Genomic DNA, 6,000 nt, shown 5'->3' on the forward strand with positions numbered 1-6,000 from the left:
GCACCAGAAGTGACAGGGAAGCAAACTGGACCTAAAAAACAAGGCTAATCTTGGAAATAATCATCTTTTGAGGCAAAGTTTTAATCAGGAATGACCCTTTAAAGTCAAGGATCTCATTGTTTTTTCATCCAAGGACCCCTTACAAGATAGATAATATACCAGGAACCCCCTCACGGAAGTCCCCTGAAATAATTTAACCTATATTTACGTTTCTATAGTGAATGAACAACACAGGAGAAATATAATGGAAAGATATTAGACATGTATGAAAAATATTTCAACCATTACAACATAGAATATCCATAAACCAATACAAGTCAGTACAATCAGTTCAGTTAATTGCAAGTAAAACTGCACCTAAACAAAACATCAAAGGTAAAACAAGAGAAGAGGGTTCATTTAAAGTGTCTCTTAGAAGATTCTCAGACATTATTATCAAGAGAAGGTGTCACTCTGAGTGCATACATAAGCTAAATAAAACACAATTTGGCAGCCTCAGCGCCTCATTGGCAAGACACTGCAGGCATATGAGACATTTTGGCTGCCTGTCCAATTTAATAAAGCCATAGTGGAGATTCCTTAGTTTTGTTTTTCATTTTTCATTCACTTCCACATCTGATAGTTTAAAATAAAATCTGTCCATCCTCATAACTATCAGTCTGACTTACCACATTGTTGATTCCACTGTACAGCTGCAATGATTAATCAAAGAATCACTTAGCTGTCGACTATCATTATTATCATTTGATAATCAATGAATTAGTCTGAGTAATGTTTTAAGGAAAAAATCACAACTGTCTGATTCCAGCTTCTTAAATGTGAATAGTTTCTGGTTTCTTTACTCCTCTGAAACTTTTGGATATCACTTTGGGCTTTGGGAAACACAGATCAAACCCCACTCAAGCCCCCATTTTGAGAATCACTGCTCTAAATTAGTGCATGCACCAATCCTCATTTGAAAAAATCTTAGCTTTCAGGAAGTGCCACAATAAATATTTGCTGTCAGATACAGCTGATTACAAAACTGGACAGCTTCTTGGAACTCAGAGTGGAGAGAGCAAAACCTGCGGTCAAAACATCCATTCATACTTTCTGTCATTGTGCAACTCTCCAGAATAAAGAGAACTGAAAGTCCAAAGTTCCTTAAGGGTTAACCTGGCTCAAGATGCTTGAGTTCTCTGCTGTTTTAGCTCAAGTGACTGCAATAACTGGAGGCTTCCAGCTGCAGGTCTCTGCGGTTAGGAGGCTTTCTGTCCTGTAGGGGGCGTCAGAGCTGGTGAGCAGCTCACAGAAAGCCACCCATTGCTCCTCAGCCTCACCTTACTGTAATGCATTTGAGATTGCACAGCTGGCTTTATAAACAAGTGTGCTGATTAAAGTTTTTTGCAGACTTAATCACTATATTCAGTATGCATTTAGGCAGACCTCCCATGCAAGAGAATTAACAGCCTCAACCTTCATTCTTATGATTTTCATGTACTGTGCATTATAATCTGCTTGTTCTCAGAAATAACAAATCATTGTGTTGCCCTGTGAGGAATGCAAGCAGCACTGTGTCAGTTCAGGAGGTTGACATGCGTTCTGAACATATTGAGATGTCCCCCGTTTGAAAAGTTTTGTGACACAATGGAGTAAGATAAGCCTACAATCCCTGCACGTTATTATTATTTTATTCCTAGAGAGAGCGAGGGAGACAGAGGATCGAGTGGCTTTATTCCCATCCCAGCCTCAGTAATTCTCTGTCTCGCTGATAACACAAATGTTAAAATGGTGCCGGGCATCTCTATCAAAGGCAGCACTAACTAGCCTTTCGTGTCTTCCGGATAACACAGGAACAATGGCTTAGAGTCATTTCACAAGGGTGCCTGCTTGTGCCATATCTAAAATGAGGGGGGGATTGTAGAGGAACAATAAAAGAGCCATTTAAAGGATTTGCTTCTTCATATATATCCACACTAATCTTTAGTACAGCCCTGATGAATAATTAGCCCCGGTACAAAGGCAGACATTTTATGGCTCCTGTGAGCAGTGCACTTGATTTCATTAGCCCGGCCTTTCTATTCACGACAGTGAGTGAGTCAGAGTGAAATGTACAGGTTCAAACCATTTGGCACAAAGTCAGTGTGAGCATTCCACCTCAGGGTCTGATTGAAAAGTCTGTCTCTGGAGTCATCAGCCAAGAATTTGAACATGATTTAACACCTCTGTGCTATTTTGGGATAGAGATTACAAACAGGTGTCATTTAAAGGAAAAACCTGGATATATGAGTCCGTGCAGAACACAAGGGCTCACCGAATGGTTTGATGAGTGAATCATATGCTATTCAAACATGCTTTTGTGCTCACAAGACAGGATAGATTGATTGCCAATGACTCCCAAAACGACATGCCTGATGGAAAGTCCTGGCAGCAACAGCAGTGCCAGACATTAAGTATGTGCTTAATTCACATCAACAGTGTGAAATGGTTGCAGTTTTGGTAGGGAAAAAAATGTGGTTTGGGTTAAAATAAGTATGTTCTGTTATGTCACGTGACTTACATAAGTCTGGCAATTCATGGATGCAATGTAATTAGAATTAAATTTTAAGGTAAGTCAACACTGACACAAACCCCAGTCTCCTAATTGAAAGTCTGGATGTGTTTGACCCATCAATCCATCCTACCTTCTCCATATGTGGACTTGCTCGCTCTTTAGACTACATCACCTGTCCATTAAAGCTGTACAGCTCCATTCATGGCCACAAGAGGTTGCCATCTTGCAATAAAGACAAACATGCGTAACATGGGTGTATCCCGCCTCTTGCCCAGTGTCAGCTGGAATAAGCTCCAGCCCCCCCATAACCCATCAGGATAAATGTTTATGGACAATGGATGGATAGATGGACAGGTAAATAAGTTGCTTGCAAAGACGATTTATGCCACCATTTTTCTAGTGAGGACAGTCTGCTTATGGTCTGCAGTCAGAGCTCAACCCAACTGAACACCTTGTTAAATCATGTTAGACAGTGCTGTCCACCACCAACACTGAAACACTAAATGAGGGAATATTTTTCAAAGAATGGTGTCCTTCCCTACAGAACAGTTCAGGAGGCTTGTAAAATTGATGTCAAGGAGCGCTGAGGCTATTCTGGAGGTCATAGCCCAGCACTTTAAAAAGCAACCTCGCTAGACAAGACAGTCAATACTGGACAGTTCTGCTAAACCCTGGATGACTTTCAATGAAGGTCTTTCCCAAACTCCATTTCTGGGGTTTCAAAGCTTCAGTGAGAATTATACCCAACACGAGCTATCATACTTTATCCAAACTTCAAACTTGGTCATTATTTCATTTTTTTTTTTTTTTCTTTTAACATCCAATTCCAACCTTCTCAATCAGACTGTTCAGAATCTTCTGGACTACTCTTTCATTACCATTTTTTGCTTTACTGTACGAATTCTGATACTTGACCTTTGTGTAACAGGCTCTGATCTGATTCCGATGTGTTAAAAAATACATTATTATTATCAGTTTAACAGCTGTATACTACTAACCCTGTATGGGTTTGATATTACCGCTATCAGCATTGTTTGGCCTGCCCGATACCTGATCCAGCATTGGAGAGATTTCCAAAAATGGTATCGCTATTGAAACAACCTTAACCTCACCAATTAGTACGTTCTCAAATGGCATTTTGGTTTGCTTGAATTTCTTTCTGTGTGAAAAGACACTAAACCAAGGGGAAGAGCCAACAAGTTACCAATGCATCCATGGACCACAGGCAAAAATCTATAGGTTTGAAAACGCCCCAAAGATGAGAATCAAACCAGCTTGAAGTCTCGGGAGAATATGCCGGGCCACCCAACCAGATATTTTGTCCTTTTTCCGATTGCAGCTGCACAGCGAGGCCTGATATTTTCAGCCCTGCTGCCCCAAAATGACTGGGTGCAGGATGCCAGTCCTGATGTCATATCATCCAACGTATGTTGCACAGATCTCCATCAGACAGTGGGGCTTGCTTGCTGCTGTCATATGGACCATTTAATCTCTTGGATTTATGCACTAAAAACCCCAACCTTTGATATGAGCTGCACCATATCCATCTTGGCAGTATTCCCTCTGTAAAAACAACAAGTACTCTGTCTGTCACAGAGTGCATCAGGGACATTACTCTGGACTTTTAAGTTTGGTATGAGATGACAGATATGGTATTTCCTCCGCCAGCAGGAATATTTAACTGCATGTTCCCGTTCCACTGCATTACAAAGTGGATTAGAGGTGCAGACCATGAACTTTTTAAAAGACCTTGTTACCTACTAATCATGCTGTGTTCCAGCTCCTCCACCATGACAACCGCAGTAAAAGACAGCTACAGGCTGAAAGGTTACGGTGCACATGAATGTGGGCTGTATAGCTCTCACCGTAAAGAAGCTGCGGTACCTGTTTCACAATTTCTGCAGCTGTTGATAATTACCAGCCGAGGAATGTTTCACGCACTCTTGAACAGGCTCGCTGCCACAAAAGACACACCTTCAAACTCTGTCGAAAGTGTCGAAATCAAGGCTTTTTTTGTTCGCAGGAATGCACATGTGCGTGTTTGTGTGAGACGGGAGGCGTGGAAACAGAGAGGTGAAAGGACTGGAAAACAAAGACGAGGGAGACAAACAGAAGCCAAAGTGAGCTGGCTCCTCACTTTCCAAGGCTCTCTGGGTGAAGACATGGGAAACAGAGAGGAGACCCTGAAAAATCCCCGCACCGCTGACTCTTGAGGGGCGGAGTGGCGGCGGCGGTTGGAGGATGGGGCTCAGTCAGATCAAGGTCTGGAGTAATTGCTACAAAGGCAGCATTTCTCCTCCGAGGCGTTTGGAGCGAGGTGAAACTAAGTGTGAATGGAATTAGCAGAGGGCTGAATAAAGCGCTTCTGAAGTTTAGACACATTATGGTAATGGAGAAAGTACAACCAACCTGAAACAGGGATATCCTCATTCAAACAGGAAACACAGAGGAAGGAGGAGGAATAGGAAGGAGTAGAACAAAAACATAAAGGAATGGCTTCATTAGAAGTAGAAACATTTACAGTGACATTTAGTGAAGCAGGGATGTATGAATAAATATGCATAATGTTGCCGGGAAGCATCGAGAGCTTCTCAGGGGCAGAAGGAGGGTGAGAGTGATGGCTCCTGAATTAATGATGAGGGAGCCTACTGTCTGTCTCTGGGTCTGTGTGAGTGTCTGCACATGTGACAGCATTTAGCTGCAAATGGGTGTGCAGTTAACACACATATCTAACTCACTCTTGCAGCACCCCAATTTCACATCATCACTGATGGAAATTACCCAATCCTCGATACCTAATCAAGCGAACATTTTTTGGAGACACACAGATTGTCTCTGATGCTTAATTACATTTCTGGAAAGCCAGGGAGCAAGCCGCCTGGCAAATTCCAATTTTTTGGTGCAAGATATGTATTTTCTTTCCTTCTTTTTTCGGGTGGGTTAATGTTCTATTCTCTGCGTTTTTTTTTTCTTCTTCAGTTCGGAGGCTGAGATGATGAATATTGTGCTGCTCATCATCAAACGCACAGGGAGAAGCCCCCGAGATCAGGGCAATGGAGGGGAGGGAGGGAGGAGCAGAGCGGGAGGGAACTGTCAGGGAGAAATGCTATGTAGGTCAATGAAGAATTGCACTGGGATATTGCCTCCTCAGCTCACAGTCTGGGAAGCTGATTTGATTTCCGGTGAATCCATCCGACTTGAATTATGAGAGATTACCCTCCCTAAAATCACCTTGGTGACTGCAGTGGAAACCCTCTGCTCTCAGGGGGATCTATGCGTAGAGATCTATACAGTATATTGGCTAATATATACACTTAAAGTCTGTCCAAGTTCTTCAAAGAAACCTTAGTCATACAGTTTCTATATTAAGGTGGGTGTCCTTCAGATATAAGCTGGCATGTAGCAGGGAGGGAGCTATCCTTCACTTTCCACACTTTTGGGGATGCACACTGTGTGTACTCACCCCA

This window comes from Lutjanus erythropterus, chromosome 21, assembly GCF_056507025.1.
Source record: "Lutjanus erythropterus isolate fLutEry1 chromosome 21, fLutEry1.hap2, whole genome shotgun sequence".
Lineage (NCBI taxonomy): Eukaryota > Metazoa > Chordata > Actinopteri > Lutjaniformes > Lutjanidae > Lutjanus > Lutjanus erythropterus.